The sequence below is a fragment of the Parasteatoda tepidariorum genome, chromosome 7, assembly GCF_043381705.1.
Source record: "Parasteatoda tepidariorum isolate YZ-2023 chromosome 7, CAS_Ptep_4.0, whole genome shotgun sequence".
In the NCBI taxonomy this organism is placed as follows: Eukaryota; Metazoa; Arthropoda; class Arachnida; order Araneae; family Theridiidae; genus Parasteatoda; species Parasteatoda tepidariorum.
This window is the reverse complement of record NC_092210.1, coordinates 58,316,247-58,334,872: the sequence shown is the minus strand read 5'-3', so window position 1 is coordinate 58,334,872 and position 18,626 is coordinate 58,316,247. Positions and strand designations below refer to the sequence as shown.

General features: G+C 28.0%; 1 protein-coding gene across 1 annotated transcript in view; it reads right to left on the bottom strand.

Annotated features, from left to right (window-relative positions):
* The window catches only part of LOC107439317 (somatostatin receptor type 2-like), a 79,756-nt gene that overhangs the window by 28,805 nt on the left and 32,325 nt on the right, over nt 1-18,626 (bottom strand). Inside the window, exon 2 of the mRNA XM_071183484.1 lies at nt 11,797-11,850. The gene's annotated coding sequence lies outside the window, so the exon portion shown is untranslated. The remainder of the gene's footprint in view (nt 1-11,796; nt 11,851-18,626) is intronic.

Below are 18,626 nucleotides of genomic sequence, written 5' to 3'. Positions count from 1 at the left end.
TAAGGTTAGACCCTAGAACCATTAAAGTTGAGTTTTAATGCATAATAAAAAAAGAATAACTGCGGCAACTATGAATAACCCCTGAATTAATTATGAAAAAAATAGTAGTTTGGTGCTACACTTCCTATATAATGTGAATTTATATTTTTGTAATGTTAACAGACAAATAAGCCTACCAGTTAATTTTCAAGAGCGAAATTCTGTATGTTGCACGTTTATTAGCTCAAAATATGAATTAATGGATGATGCAAAAGTTTCAAAGTTAAATGGCACTTTATTGACATACTCTCTTTAAATATAGAAATTCAGTAGGAAGAGATAATAAAAAAAATACAATCGCTTAATAGAAAGCTTAATGATGCCTTATTATAATGATGGTTGAAATGAAAGGTAATTTGCAAAGTAAAGGCTTCGAGCAATTTCAACAAACTTTTTTAATACGCTGTTTGGAACCAAAAGTAAAAATTGGATTGTTGCTTAACTTTCACCAGAGTTTTAATTATTATATCAGATAAAAGTTTTGGAAACCGATTTAAAGAATTGTCTTTTATCATTGCTTGAAAGCATGCGCTTTCAAAGGCTGCGTCGTTTTTTTATCCTTTATATTTGTAAAGCTTATTGACTAGTCTGTACGAAGTCGTTTTGAAAAAAAATTAGTTTTCCTGGGAAAGGATCTCATTTTTTGCCCAACATAATACAATGCTGTTTTTTTATACCGAGTCACTTCAAAGCTCTCAGTAAATATTAAAAAATAAATGTCTTCTAGCATTTTCGTTTACTGAATTACTGAAATATTTGTTAAATACAAATCATTTAGCTAATGAATAAATAAACATTTTTAACACTCTGGTTTTCCACATATTAGGGAAAACTGTTATCAAGTTGAATGTGAAATTGAGATTTATCGTTAGCTCGATTTAGCCCAGCAAAGAAGTGATAAAATTTGTAAAAAAGTACAGATTTTGGGAGAAATCGGCTTTTGTAGGTCCCGCATATGAACTTAAACTTCATTATGCTTGATTCTGAAACGCAAAGTTCTTCTTTGTACTCTTAAAATTTTACTATTGTGAACACTCAAAATTTTGAGCTAATCTGGGGATAGAGAACACGCCTCTTCATGTACTAATATTTCAATCCCTGCAATGGCAAAATGAATTGAATGAAATGAAAAATGAATCCCAAAATGAATTCTGCTCCCGAATTTCATCGAAACCAAACGGCAGCTCTAACGTGAAATATCATCAGTGGTAGATGAATCACAGGTTAGAATCTACTCGCCTTCGAGATAATTTATGGAATGTTTACGTGGTTTTCGTTTCCATGTAATGCAAATATGGATTAATGAAATCAAAAACCCTTCACAAACGCTAGTTTATCACAATGCTTCACCCAGGAGTTCTCTCGTCTTTCGGGTTGTACTCAATGATAAATATTTTCAGAATGATAGTTGCAGACCAAAAAGTTTGTCCGATAAAATACAACAATATTGTTTAAATGAACATGATATCTTTTTTGATTAATTATTGAAATGCCATATTGCGAAAGTTTCACACCATGCAGTGAAGAGCCATGAAGAGGGATGTTTATAAGGTCACCTAAGAATGTCACCAAAGGTGTTTAATATTAAATATTTCTATAATAAGTTTTCCTTCACACATTGGTGGAACTTCAACTGACATTTCTTTTTAAAGAAATAATGTTTTTGCGATAAATTTTTATGCGAAAAATAGATAGCGCTGCAAAGATTCATTTCATTTAGGGATAAAATATCGTTATTTATTAGTATGTGGAATAATTTATAAAAATACTTACACATACATAGTTCTTCGGAATTATATATATATATATATATAGTTAGCTAGATTTTTTAGCTAGTTAGTTAGATTATTCATGAAGTTAGATTTTTTATTACACTATTTTTTAAAAGAAACCTGCGTCTCCCATGTAACTCTTTACACCCTTACCAGCTTAGATATTCAATATAATATACAATTACAAATTTTATAATTTAAAATACTTGATGTTTTACAATATTTTATAAATCTGATAAATTTTTACAAAACAATGTATCTTTTTATACTCAGTAACGTAACCCTTACAAAAGTAAGAGAAAGAACATTTTGTTGCCTATAGTTCCGATACATAAATCTTTATTTTTCAAAATTATAAATAGAGTATTTTATAAAAAATTAAAGAAAATAAATGTCACGATTCAGATGTTACTGAAAAGTTACAGTCAAAGGCTAACAGAAAGAGTTATTTTCGACTACTTAATCTAAATTTCGGAAGTTTCAGACATTTTTGTGAAGTTATGAATAGATTAATATTCATGAACTTAGGGCCTGGAGATAACTAAATCCTCAAAGGAGACGATACCTAAATGCTAAAGTTTTTTTCTTTAATCAAAAATTACTCATTAAGGAAAATTTACATTTATCATTATTTTTTTATATTTAATATGAAATCTGTGCTTTCAATGTTTTATACTTTTTTTATCCTTTTTATACTTATTTACTTTCTTCAAATATTTATACGAAATTTAATTTATATTAAATTTTATAACTTAGATGTATGGCGTGAAAGTATAGGGATAGAAACCAGGGAGTATTTTTTTTTGGCCATCAACACTAACTGTGTTTAGCTATGCTCGATTAACTGTCTATATTTGTAATTTTTGCATTGTTATCATTTCGATTTGATTTACCGAGAATATATTATAAGGTATACTTGAATATACTTTACATTAATGAACATATTTAACATTAATGAAGACAATTCACTGAAATATATTTCAGGGAATATTTTTATTTTTTTTGGCCATCAGCACTAACTGTGTTTAGCTTTGCTCGATTAACTGTCTATATTTGTAATTTTTGCATTGTTATCATTTCGATTAGATTTATCGAGAATATATTATAAGGTATGCTTGAATATACTTTACATTAATGAACATATTTAACATTAATGAAGACAAATCACTGAAATATATTTCAGGGAGTATTTTTTTTTTGGCCATCAGCATTAACTGTGTTTAGCTTTGCTCGATTAATTGTCTATATTCGTAATTTTTTGCACTGTTATCATTTCGATTTGATTTATCGAGAATATATTATCAGGTATGCTTGAATATATTTTATATTAATGAATATATTTAATATTAATGAAGATAATTCACTGAAATATATTTCATAATAGGTTTGCAAAGCTTACGATAATATTTTCAGTTATTATTCTTACGTTAGTTATTCTTATTCTCAAACTTCTCTAACTGTTGAAATGCCATTTAACAAATGCAATGAGCCAATATAAATAGAAAGTCATTAATATTAAATAAATTCATATAAATGAATATATTTAATATTAATGAAGATGATTCTCTGAAATATATTTCATAATATGCTTGCAAAGCTTACGATAATATTTTTATTTATTATTCTTATGTTAGTTATTCTTATTCTCAAACTTCTCTAACTGTTGAAATGCTATTTAACAAGTGTAATAAGCAAAAATATAAATAGAAAGTCATTTTAACCGCAATATCCGTGGTCGAAAAAACTATTGTTAGTAAATTTTTTTCCCCTTTCGGCAAAGTGAAATGCATGGTAAAAAGCAATTAGGGACAAAGCATTTTCCACACAAAAAGGTCATTCGAAATATTAAGTGTGAAAAGGAAAAAAAAATATTCAGATTTTGCAAGAAAAATAGCAGTCTCAGGAACGTGAAAATAATAGAGAGTGAAAATTGGTTCATCTAAAGCCTTTTTTCATGCTCTAACTTCGTTACACATTCTTAAAATTGAAGATAAAGTAAACGCTAATGGAAGATAAATTTTGGTTTTTTAGTTTAGGGATAAGAACAGGAAAGCGACAGTGGCATAGCTTTTAAAAAAGCTTTTTTAGAGCTCTGTGCCGGCGCTAAATTAAATTAGCGTTATTCATCATTTGTTGCCACGCCCTGACTTTAAGAAAAAGAAAATTAAAATTTTAATATTGAATTTTTAAAATTGCTTAACCCGTTAATTTAATTACAGATACGCAGACAGGAATATAATAGATATATCCATTTTATTGCACATTATAAACAGAGACACAGACGTAGATTAAACATAGATACATGAGCAAGCGTAAGCAATGAGACATAAATAGCATGTCATAAAAATGAATGATATTTAAATTGCTATTGAAGAAGAATTAACTGTTGGTAGATCTCGCAGATTTGGTAGATCTGGTAGACCTACCAGAAAACTGCGTTTCTGTACTGGTAGGAATAACTGTCACTTTACACTTCAAAGCAACCTTATTTCCAATATAAAGTTATGTTATACGATATCTCGATCTCTGTATTCTTCTCAAGGCTGACATATCAATGGAATGGAGCGATTTAAATAAAGCTGGACATTTTTTTTTAAAAAAGAGATTTTTATTTATATTTTATTCCTAGGATTTCAGTTACTTGATACTATTGAGTACAGTTATAAATTCATTTTCTTTAATAAGTAACGTATTGCTTTCCCCTTGAAATTGATTGAATTCGAGAAAAAAAACTTTCAACCTTCCAGAGGGGAACCCAAGTCACTTGGCAATTCAAGCTTATCACCTTTAAGCCCTTACCAAGATAAAGAACATGTAGCACAACCTATACATCACATGACACATCCAGGGTTGCAGCGATATTTAAACTCTCTAACTCCAATGTACAGAGAGTTTTGTGGATCACCGAGAACACTCTGACAAGAAAGACCCTGATCATTCTAAGAATAGCTTAACCCATTAACGCCCAGTGTCCTCAATTGAGGACAGTCAATGAAACGTTATGTAAAACTACTTTTTCTAAATGTGGTAAATGACATTGTTTTTTTTTTTTAATTTAAAGAAATTAATTTATATCTTTGGAGGTTGGTCAGTTACATTTCTTTTTGCTATATTTATTTTTCAATCAGCAAGTTCAATATGTTATGATTTAAAGTGCGCTAGTTTTAAGCTATCAGCTAATTTAAAAGGAGTAATTTTAGTTTAAAAAACACTCACTGAAAAAATTGTTCAATTTTGACAACTGCCATGAGCATAGGAGTGCCATTTAACACCAATGAATTTTTGCGAGAGGTAATAGCCTAATTTCGGTTAAATACAAATTATATTCAACAACAATTTCCTAAATTATCTTCATGTAATTTTCGCTAACATTTATTTACAGTTAATGTTTAATACTTTGAAAATCTGTAAAATGTCATAAAGTTTTAATCGTTCGGTAGACTATGAACACTTACTTTAAGTAGCCAGGCACCCAGCTTTAGTTTCACATATTTATAATTTTGGAGATAAATGAAGTAGAAAAATACTCCACCTCATCGGTCTTGTTAACTTCCGTTCGGGGTATTTAAAAAAATGACTAGCGACATATATTGATTGAGAATTTTAAACTGTAATCAAAGTTAAAGTTAAATATTTGATTCTAGTTTTTAAATCGAATATATTTGAATTTTCTTTCACCAAGCATGCAATTGAAAAAGAAAACCTTAATAAAATTTAGCAAATTTGAAATTATAAAATTCAAAAGAGACAATACAAACCAAATTATACTTAAATAACCTTTTTTACCTATTGTTAATAGTGAACTTACTGCTAATGTTTTGTTTAGTTTAAAAATGTGTTTCATAGAAAAGTGCATACAACAACTTGTAGCTAATAAATTTAAGTGTGTTTTTGCTTCAGTACTGTTAATATATTCAAGACTGCTAAGTGGGTTTGAATTATTTCCTTAAAACTAGACTTATTAGAATTTATGTATTTAGTAAAGCATTAATATCCACCCAATATGCAGTGCAAAGCAGCTTGAATATTAGATAAATCTTAAGAAAGAATAAAAATGTTCTTAGTGATTAAAAAATAATAAATTTTAGGAATCTTGATACATAGAATAATAATAAAAAATGTAAACTAAGTAAAATTACTAAGTAAAAGATTTTGAAAAGAAGCTACAGATGAAGGAATAAGTTAAAAAGCTAAATCTATTGTCTGATAATAACAATAGATATAGAATAACCATAGTATATTTACAAGGAACAAAGAAAAATAAATTTCCTTTAACGTTTCGAAAAGAAGGAGCAAAAAATATTTATAATGATCATAAAAGTGCCATTATAGCAAGCTTTTTTAATGTTAATACATTTGGAGAAAAAATATTCTTAAATGTTTCCAGACATTTAGGATGAGTTGAACAGTTTTGGTGATAATACAATTAATGGTAAGTGGTTTAAATAGAAACTAATGACACATATAATTTTTCTTTAGTATATCTTACTGCCAATTTGGAATGTAAGATGTTTACCAGTTTTACACGAAGAGACGTTTCTGATGAAGCAAAAAAAAAGCGTAATGTTCTCTTTATTATGTAAAGAATAATATTTCTGAGGATAAAAGATATTTTTTCTTCGAATTCTTTGCATACATAAGAAATAAACTTTTTGAGGCGTAACATTTTTTTCCCATTCAGAAACTTTTAGTGATTTCGACACTTGAACTCTTCAATTTAGTTTTTGCAGTTTGATAATGGATTTTAAACAAAAAAAAGCAAACGAAATTACGGCTGTTCATTTATACATTAAGAAAGTATTAAAACTGCTGCAATCATTTGAAGTATCAATTCAAGTGATATAAAGCTTAACTTAAAAATATTATTACCATTACTGACTTTGAAATGAATTTATTATTGTTTATTACACTGGGGAACAGTTCTTTTCTGCTGCATGAGATTTATCAATAGATCTTTGATACCTTCGTATCATGGAGGGCAAATCTACAATTGGTTTCTCTGTCATACCCCAGTTTTTATTGACATTTTAGTCTGATTTTTGTCAAAATCTGCAAGTTTTTAAAAACGTTATACGTAATGCATAATAATGCCACATAAATGTCTGTAAATGTCATCATGCGAAGCTAGGGGCTCTTTCCTGTTATGAAACGTTTCTTCGTATGCTTATTAACAGGCCATAATAAAGAAGCACTCCTAGCTGAGTATGACGACATTTCCGGGCATGGGTTTCTATGCAATTTCAATTCTAATGACGTGCCTTAACTCGTCTGGAAGTTAGTAGTAACATTTAGGCGAACCATTATATATAACATTTTCAAACTTGTCCTTTACGACAAAAAATAAACTTAAAATGTCACTTAAAAAATCTGTAGCTTTATGAATAAAACCAAGTTCAGATTTGAAATCCCCACACCTGAATTAGACAATATCACGTATTTGCATAAATATAACAAAAAATATGTTCAAAAGTGCTATCCTTATTATTACCATTTTATTTTATTTCTGAGTTTTTGTGAGTATAATGTCTTTCCCCACGTACATTTTAAACATTTGTTCTTTTACTATTAACAGGAAATATTTATTGAATTAGAATTTATAATGCATTAGAATTTGTAATTTTATGTTAATAAGCAATGTGGTATTTCCATTTAATTATTCTTGACATGTGATTTTTCAAGCAAGCTAATTCTAAAGGCAGATTTTGTTTTACTTGCTTAAAGTTTCTAGCTGTAAAGTAAAAATATTATTTTTATTTCTTTAATGAATGTAGTGACAAATTTTATACTTTGAATAATGTAGATTTTCAATTAAATTAAGTTTAATATTTAGGTTTACTTACAAACATCATGTTTTACTTTTAAATTAAAAAAATAATCTGTCTCTTATATATATTAAACATTCTAAACAAATGCAATGAAACTGTCAAAATAATTTTTTAAAAGATTGTTTGTTTTCAGGTGGTTTTCTTTGTTAGAGAAGCAAGAGTCTCTCAAGCTTAAGTTGTTTTTCTAATTTCCTTTTAATCAAACTGAACTTACAGCATTAATTGTGAATATGCTTCCATTATATAATAATTTCCGTTTTGAATTTTGCATTCGTTATTGATGTGTATATGAAGAACTGAATATTTTTCATTTGGTAGGGCATTGATTGCTATTAACTATATGAATTTGCACGATTCATTGATTTATAATTAATAGAAGAAGTAACTTTTAGATGAATATACTACTACTGTTGGATGATATTTTTTTGCATTAATTTTTAGATCCATCCCCATTTGTCTCGGCACTAATAATAATGCTTATTTAAGAAGAATAGCTTAAAATTCAAACAGCATTCAAATTTGGTATAGTTTCTGCAATAAAATAATACCAGCATGTGATGAAGACAATGGGAAATTATAAAATTTGAAGCACTACATGAAAGAAACAAAATGGAGAAAAATCCATGTGATTTCACGCTTTAGGGACTTTTTCTTTTTCTTTTATGTCCAAAGTCTATGCAAACAAGCTTATGAACACCTACGCTTTGAACGCAAAAATCGAGCACTGTATCAACAAAATTCAGTTACATTTATGCAAAACGGCTCTTGAAATTTGCGATAATAGTACGCATATGTGTCAAAAACACTTTAATGATCATTAAATTTTGCTTTTTTTATTTATAACTTCACACTGTATATTTTATGAAAGAACATAAGAACTCCCAATTATGAATTTTAGAAAATCTAATGTATTTTTACCGAAATTACTACTTGCGGAATTTTTGATATTCTTTGTTGTAGCAAATTGGTTTTCTGTCTTTATTTTGAGCTTTTCTCATTATTGTATACCGAAATAGTAAAATATCTGTAGTTTCAGATGCTATTGTATTTTACAAAATAAATTTTAACTAAACAATCTTCATATAAATTAGCATAATTTCGAACTATATTTATGGATAAACTCTAAATATGGGTGAGCGGAATAAGTATCTAAAGCATTCACACCCCCTTATTATACACCTCATTTTAGTTTAAAATTACGAAAATGTCAATACAAAACTAATAATGCGAACTACAGTTTTTATTGCATTTGTAGAGTTAATTACTTAGTTTTATATAAAGTACTAATGCGTATATTATCAGAAAAACAACGAAATCTCCCTTTTTTTGAGTTACCAACAAAAGGATGAATCAAGGAGAGCTTCGAACAGTTTTTGGAAGCAAACTGTTCTTTTCTTTTTAATTATGCTTTCTAATTTATAAACTCAAGAATTTCGAGCTAAGTTTTGGTTTTAATGATGCTATATAATTAGCAATTGCCTTATTAGCATAATTTAACCATGATTAGCAATAATTACCCTTACGCTAATGAGGAGAAGAAGGAGTTTTAGGGTAATCGGCCAGAAATAAGTTGTTAATTAGTTCAATCTATATTTTTTTAACCTGGTATACTACTGCCCTTTTTACCTGCTTCTTTACCAGACATTTCTTCCCTCTCTTAATTTTTTCTTTTTATACAATTAACAGGTTTTTATTAGAATAAAGAATTAAAAACTGTTAGATCTCAAAACACTGGAATTTATATTAGGGGGATCAGAAAACAATGTCGTTTCGGGGCATTAAATATTCGTTAGCTTTAAAAAACCAATTCCCTTTTTTTGATCCATTTCGATTCATTTTTGATGTGGCATTGAAAGGTAGTTGCTAACGAGGGTGAATACATTATTGATAAAAAATAAAATATTGATAACAAATATCAAATGCACCGAAACGACATTACTTTCCGGACCCCCTAATAAATGTTGAATGTTGGAACATAAAATGAATTAGTTGCTACACACTTAATCTCCAAGTAGCATTGCAATACGTAGAAATCAAAGTGTAATGCATGCAATTAAAGATGAAATGTATACAAATCAAATGTTTTGAGGGATAATTATGTACCCTACTCTTAGAATTTCCTTCTAAAAAATGTACCAGCTGGCATTCAACACTGGACTAAACTTTATAAGTATCCAATAAGAGCAAAGAGAGCTCAAATTGAGGAAGCAATACCGCAGAAAATTTCGAAGGCTGAATGGGATTAGTCATTGACAGGCCTTCCTAGCTTTGTTTAAATTGCAACAATCATTCTAAATTCAAATAAAATTTTGTAAACAATCTTCCATTTTACCAATTTGAAAAAAATGCTGAAATATAAGTTTCTAAATGAAGCGTCATTAGAAAGACGAGTTTTATAACAAGAACTTTTCCAAAGAAAACGCTTTTAAGAATCACTTCTCAGATTCACAAAGCTCTAGAAAATTCTCTAAATCTTACACGCCATTTTCACGTTACGTCCTACCGGCAATGAATATTCTTTCGTTCAGAAAATGAGACTTCGTGAAAAGGGAAGACAGGGAAATTAAGCACGAGGCGGAGTTTTCCAAACAGATTTGAGTTCCCACCGCTCCTAAAGCCTAGATTTTCATTATCAGGAAGTTTCTTCATTCTTTATGAGTTGAAGTAACTAATTCGTGTGTCTTCACTTGCTTAAATCCTTATCAGCGGAAATAAAGTATTTTGCGTGGCATTACTCTAAGCTGTTCCATCCATGAAACAGCTGGTGTAGTATTCTGAGTAATGTTTTGCTGTCGATAAACTCAGTAGTAATATATTTTTGTAGTCGACTAAGTGTAATAATATATGGCTACATAATATATTGTAAGAATGCTTAGTTCTTTTCCAGCTTAGTATTCAATTTTAGTTCAGAACAATATACTTAAACAGGAAATTCTTTTTAAAAAAAATTTCATATTGAGTTGACGAAAAAAATATTCGTCAACAAAGCTAGTACTTTTGTGAAGAAAAATAATATTATTTCTAACCGCCTTAAAGTTTTTAAAGATATCTAATTTTTCTTTGAAAAAGCATTATATCTTAAATATCAGACATTTGAAATGAATAATTCTAGAAATCTCTAGTGAAGAGATATCGTCATTGGAAAAACATTATTGCAACAAAATTATTTAGAGTAGAAAATTCGATACGTTCCGATCGCTTAGAACACGAACTATCACAAGTGAAAGGTAAAAATAAAATATATTTAAAAAAAGATTAGCATGTTTGAAGTAAATAAGAACAATCTTATGATCTCATAATCTTATGTAAGACGATAAGAAATATATTTGTCGAGCGGAGTGGATAGATGTTTCTGACTCATCATTTTATAAACAGACAGCAGTTGCTTTCTGTTAAAAAGCAAAAACGACTTTATTATACGATATTATGGCTAGATTATTTATAATTATTTACCATTCAAATTTTTGGTTCAAAATACAAACGTAAACATATGTAGTATTTTTAAAAAAAAATAATGTTTAAAAATTATGCGGAATAAAAAGGATTAAGCATAGTACAAGGAAAACACTTTTTTTTTTCATTAGTAACTAGTGCTCATAAAAAAAAGATAGTTTTCCTTACCCAGAGATAAAATTTAAAAAAACCTACTCTTACCAACAAAATGATTAATTAATTTTATATTCAGAAGTTAGAATGCAAAAGAAAAAAAATATTTAGAATTTTTAGCACTTTACCTGCTGGGTATCCTGGATGCCTAGCTAAATAAAATCACAGTTTCTTAAAAATTAAATCTAAGACGAATAACTATTTTTTTTAAAAAAATAGCAAAATTAATGATATTTTCTTATATAAAATAACATAAGTACTAATAGTAAAGGAAAAGAACTAACACAAAAGTAAATTTATTTAAGTTACACGCCTAATTGCATCAAATTAAAGTATATTAAGAATAATACACTTGCCATAGCTCATATATTAATGACAAAAAAACATTACATCTTCAAATTCATTCACTTAAATTTCACAAATTTAAGTATAAATCTTATGTACTGTAACCAAACTACCATATAAGAACTTTATTCAGTGAGCATTATTTTAAAAAATAAGCTCATACATTACCTATTAAACGAAAATGAATTGCAAAAGATAAAGATACTTACGCCGATAGCCTGTAAGTACTTAATTCATTCACCTGCTATAAATGTAGCAATCTCCTGCAAAAAATGAAATTTATTTTATGAGAGTTATTTCAGAATATATATACACAATAAACAAAATTTATATACAAAACTTCTTTTTTTGATAAAACAATCTCCTTTCCTTAGACATTTTATCTTTAATAGATAAACAACTGTTTCTCATAAAGAATAAAGAAAAAATATGTAACTGTTATATTCCGCTGTGGAATCTATTATAATCTTAATGTCTCAGCATTCTTATTATTTCTGAAAATGATGATTGATTTACTTTTACCAATAAACGTTTATGTTTTTAAGTCTCTTATACATCGGAAATAATCATTTGCAAACAATTATTTTGTAACTCTTCGTATATCAATTCAGTCATGTTTGTTTGTTGGTGAGATAAAAGTGCTATCATATAGTGCTTTGTTCCATGGCATCATCGCAGATCGTTAATAATAGTCTTGACACTTGACTAGCATTAAGACTACTTAAGTTTAATGACTTTTCTGTCTTCAATTTACGCACAGAGTTCTTCATTGCTTTCGTCGAATGTAACGCAATTGTTGGTCAATCTTTTTTAAGACGTTTTCATTAGAATTATGTCAGTTTAGCATGATGTTGTTATGTTTCGTAATTCGAGGATTCTTCATGTGGTAAGCTATCCAGAATATCAGAATACTTGTAATCACCCATCTCAAAGGATTTATTTGCTTCAAAAAAGATCATTCTAATACATTAGACCCATGATCAGAATGGGTTGTAGTATTTGTTGGTAAACCGAGCATTTTTTTCTGTAGTTAAAGCCAGAAATGGTATTCAAAATAGCCACACAGCAAATGAACAGAATACGTGAGGTAATTTGTGAGATCATGATTGTTTCGTGTCATTTACATAACAGATTGGTGTGTCAATAAAAGATGGGATGAAGGAAATTTAGGCTATGTGTTGAGTTTGATGGAGAACGAGAACTGTAGAGTTTTCATCCGGTAAGCTCGTCCGCTGTCACCATTAAAACATGCAAATGAAACATCTTGATTACTGGTATAAAAGTATGTGATCAAGCATTTTCGAAAGATTATTTTACTTGTTTATATATTGCCCCACTGCAATATTTCAAAGATTATGGCAGTGTAAGGATTAAAGTGCTACCAGATCATAGCTTCTCGATCACTAATTATCACATATTTTCATTCGATCACTAATTGCAGGATCATCAGTTTTCAAAGTGAACACTGTCGTGCAACAAAGCAATTGAAAAAACCGCATACCTCATGATAGAATTGGAAACTATTTTCTTTATTGAATTTTAAAAAAACTAATAAAACAGTATTTATTTTGGTGAATTTTTTTAGCAATAAGCTGCTTATCATGCTAAAATGTGATATATATATATATNAAAAAGGGATTCTCAAGAAATTATCATGCCTGGGAAAAATATTACAAAGATAACTTTAAATAGAAAGTCACCATTATTTTTTATTTTAATAAGACATAATATGCGTATCAAGATGATTAATTTTTTTATTAATTCATTCAAAAGTTTTAAAAAAATTCAGATAAACAATCCTCATCAGTCTTTTCATCAGCTCACACTATTATTTCCTCTCGATGATCTTGCTCCTTTTTGCGAACATAATCGTGTGAGATGATGTACATTTTAATCATTTTTTACATATATTCATATATATATATATATATATATATATTTATATGTAAAGATTGATACTGACATTTTCGTAAATCTGATATACTTATAAACGTCATACTTTTGAATATTTTTATTAAATAACAGCGGTAAATGATATCAAGAGAAAATTGAAATTAATTTAGTTGAAAGTTTGAAAGAAAAAGAAAAAAAAAGTTACAATATTTTTTTTAAATATCCTAATTATTGATAATGCAATATACACCCACAAAGTTTTATGAAAGAAACAAATATTTTCGATGACCATTGTAAAACATCTTTTGTCATAGTTTTAATTACGTAAATTATCACTTAAATAGTTTAAAGATAAAACCTAAAATTTTCATTTTACTCTTAAATCTGGATTGTAGAAAATTCGAGAATAAACTTTTTCTTAATTTCGTGACATGCTCTTAATGGAATAAAATGTCACTTATTCAAATTCTTAGGTTTCTAAATTGCCAAGACGAAAAAAACAATAGCAAAATGCCTGGAATTAATTAAACTTTTAGTTTAGTAGCTATTTATATGTCTCCCTGTCATTACCAAGGACAATGTTTTAACTTTTGAATAAAATTAATGACAAATAAGTTGCTACGTAACGAACAAAAACACTTAATTTTGTATTCTAAAAAAACGCTTAAGGCAAATAACAGTGACTTGAAACCTTAGCATTGCATTAAAAGGATAAATAGTGCCAAGGAGTTTTATTAAATATCTCAACAACTAAATTTAATTTAATTTCTTTTTTTTAGCATTTCAATTAACTAAGTAAACGGATTCCATGAAATGCCACTCAACAAACTTTAACAGCTAATGGGTGTTAAATGTATTTAAAAAATAATTAAACTAATTTTGGGTGTTTTTCAAACTGCCAATTAAATCTAATGGAAGAAGAATTTTATAATTAAAGTAAAAAGTAAAATTAAATATGTAATCTCAATCATACGGCTGGAGTAGTAGTGCAAATAAAGTCATTTTTTATCTCACGCTTATTATTCCTTGAAACGTGGTTATTAAAGGTAATTGGGTATTATAATTTTGAAGAAAATTTAAATAAGGCTTTATTTTGTGTTCGGTGTGAATGACATATTTTAGATTGAAAAAAGAAAAAAACCATCCTAAGTTAGTTTCAGAAAGATAAAAAAAAGAAGAAATTTAACACTGTTTGAACATTCTTTATTCTAAAGTAATGTGAGTTCTTTTAGAGATTTTTCTAAACATTAGAAAATGAGTCATGTTGTATTAGAAGCAATGCAACAAATTTATGATATAAAATAAGATAAAATATCTTTTTAAAAAGAATAATTGTTGGGTTCGATATACTGCGTCTTTTGCATTTGTGCGATTCCTAAGTAAACAACAGAAAGTCTTATCCTTTTAACATGGATTTGTGTTATAACAATATCAGATTATATCTTGAAAAGGAAATGAACGAGCCTTGAGAATGCTAACGGAAAAAATTTAGTTAAATTACCCGATATTATATAAAAATGATTTCTAGTACAAGCCTAAATCTTATGGTTAAACAGAAAATAATAAGCTGCAAGAGGCGTATAGTGGAATATTCAATTTACAAAGTAATAAGAAAAAATATAGTAAATGTTTAATACTTTTATAAAACGGAAACGCGTAAATGCATTTGAATCCGTTATTTTCTCTTAGTAATTGAATTTTTCGCTATTCAAAAGTATTGTTTGCATTTCTTTTCTTTATTTTCCCACGGAAAGAGGATTCTAGTAAAATTACCGTACTGTATGATAAGGAAATTTCTAGTTCAAAGAAAATTAAGGTTAATTATGAAACTAAAGGTTATTAATGAAACTAAAATATACGGTATTTTAATCATTCATTCGGTCATTTTTCCGTTCATGAAGAAACGATTTACTGGAAATTCTGGCTTTCAAATTTGTTTTGATTACCTCGCAATAAGAGCCGATTTTTTTTAAAGAGTAAGGTACACAGTTTTTACATCATTTTAAAGAACGTAATTAACATTTCAGAATACAAAAGTTTCCGAAATTGTTTGAAGAGTTCTTGGGAAATCGAATTTTAAAATATACAACTTTTTCAAAATTAGAATTCTCAGGAACTATTCGACCAATTTTTAACAAATTTGTATTTTGCCTTTTAAAATTGAAGTCTTTAACATGATATGAAGTAAAAATCGTGCACCTTACAATTTCAATTTTTTTCACTATTTATGAAATAATAAAATTAATAAATATTTACTGAAAGTTACATTTTGTTTTTGGAAGTGTCTTCGGATAAACAAATTTTATAATTGTGTGCAAAAATATTTCAATTCACCTAAATGGTTTTGAAAATTCAGTGAAATACGAAAAAAAGCAAACAAATTAACTTCAAGATTTCCCAACTTTGGACCACTCTCCTGACCAAACTACTGGACCTTATTTCGCAGACTGCAACTACCTCCTATATTTTGAGGGTCAGAAATCCGAATCCGTCGAAAAAAAGGTATGTTTATTCAGAGAATGTACGATTTTGTGTGTGACGAACTTAAAATTTCGTCTGCACTTATTAATTAGCATTTTTGAGGCCAACCCCCCGAGCCATTTAGATTGAGTCCTAGAACGTGAAGATCAAAGATCATTAGATCAAAAGTTATTCAGGGTGGTCTTTTTTTTATTTTGTGCATTGTACATAAGGCAGATATAGTATGCATCTCATGTCTGGATGACATTAAACGACGACCAGAAGACGTGTCGTTTATTGCCGTCCGGAAAATTGCTCATTAAGAAATTTAGCACAAGTTAGAAAAGTGAATGAAATTTAAGTTACAGAATTTGCCACACACTAACAAGCATGCACCAAAGAAAAGTAAGTAAACATGAACAAAACAATTGCTGTTATATAATAATTTTAGAAAATATTGCCTTGAATATACTGACCAAAGAATACATTTAAAAACAGTAACTACTACTTTATTGTTAATAAAAAATTACTTTTAAAAAACATTTATCTCTATTTGCAATAATGAAAAAAAAATACTTGGAAAACAGCAATTACTTCATACAAGATAATTTTTTTAACGATCCTGGCTGCTTCAAATCTTGGAAAATAAAATGCTTTCAAGTAATTACATTAAATGTTTCGAATACATATACATGTACTTTGTTTGTATACGCATAATATGCACTTTAAAAAAAAGGAATCCTGCTCAGGCAAATCATTTCGGATATTAAATTAAACAATAAATTGCGAGATGTTAAATCAGCTATTGAACTCTTTAAACAGTTAAATTGCATTATAAAATCGCAGGTTATCATCACTAGCTTACGCATTGGTCATATATGCTTTATACGCAAGTATTTCCAATGGTATTTTACAGCAAAATTTTGACTTGGTATGAAAATTAAAGTGTAAAAGACTACAATGCTTTAGCTGTGGCTTTCCTACTGTTACTTGGAGACACACCTCATCCATATTGATGATCTATCTTAAGGACATCATATTTAATAATTCGATTTTTTTAAACTTGTCCCACTTTCAACTTAGTCGTTGTAATTTGAACCAAATCTTATAAGTTATATCTAGTTTTAGGCTCGATGTAGACAAATAATGGTTTTTGCTCCAGAAGTTTAAATCACTCACTCAGCAAGTAAATTTGAGTATTTTAGGGTCATTAAGAAACGTTTCTTTGATATCGAGCTAAGCTTTTTAAAATTAAAACAAAAAAACGATTTTAAAATTTAATTCAAAATAATTATTTGTTTCGCATAACACAAACAATGTATTTTTTTCAATACTGCAACGATATTTCTGAGTTTAGAATTCATGAGCTCTCTTCTAAAAATGAATAGTGATAACAAATAAAGCAATTCAATAAGATAAAAGGATTTTCTGTAAAACTTTCTACATTATATTTTCTCAGTTGATAACACTAAAATGCTAACGAAATAAAAAAAAGTCTATACTCAAGAGAAGCTAGTAAAGCTTTAAAGTTTTCCCTTGAGTAAACGCGAACTATATTTTCATTCATACCCTCCTACAAAATCTATTTCATTACAAAGAACCACAAACGAACTCGTATATCGGGTAAAAACGACCAATTTATAAAGGCACTGACATTTATCGTTCGTAAATATTTTCGCTTTAAAAGTTAAAACTATTCCTTTTTTATATTATCTTATATGAGCATGTTTTCCTTTCTGAGCAATATGGAGATTAGGTTTTGAAATTAATAACTCGTTTTAAAGAAATGTTTCAAGTTAATAGTATGTTCTCTTATGATATTTTCTTAAAATATAGTTGTTGTTGTTCATTTACGTCGCACTAGAGCTGCACAATGGGCTATTGGCGACGGTCTGGGAAACATCCCTGAGGATGATCCGAAGACATGCCATCACAAGTTTGATCCTCTTCATAGGGGAACTCCTTAAAATATAGAAGGAATGTCTAAAAATTCATTTAAAAAAAGTAAATTAAAAAAAAAAATTTTTTTTAATTGTAAAAAGAAATTTTTTTTTTCTGTAAACATTTTGTTACATACCAATAAATGAATTTTATTATAGTTTAGCTAAACAAAAGTGTGAAAGTTTGAATCATTTCACAGATTTGTTTATCCTCGCTTTTTAGATTTTAAGCTGTAAATGAAAATCTACAATAATCTTCGAATCATCTACGAATCACTAAGTGAAAAACAGAAATCTATAAAAAAAATATGTTTCAATCGAATAATATATATTCTTATGATATTTTCGTAAAATATAGAAATATGTCTAAAAATTAATAACAATTGTATTTTTTTCTTTTTCTGTAAACATTTTGTGATAGCCAAATCAATTAATTTAATTGTAGTTAAGAAAGCTTGAGGCATTTTTCAAATTTGTTCTTCATCACTTTGAAGATTTCAAACTGTAGAAAAATCAAAATGAAAATCGTGATACTTTAAAAAATGTTTCAGTTTAATAAAATATTTTCTTATGATATTTTCTTAAAATATAGAAGAATGTCTAAAAACTATATATAATTGTTATTTTTTTCTTTCTGTGTAAAAATTTTGTTACATCCCAAAAAATTAATTTAATGGTAGTTAAGAAAGCTTGAGGCATTTTATCAACTTGTTCTTCATCACTTTGTAGATTTCAAGCTGTAGAAA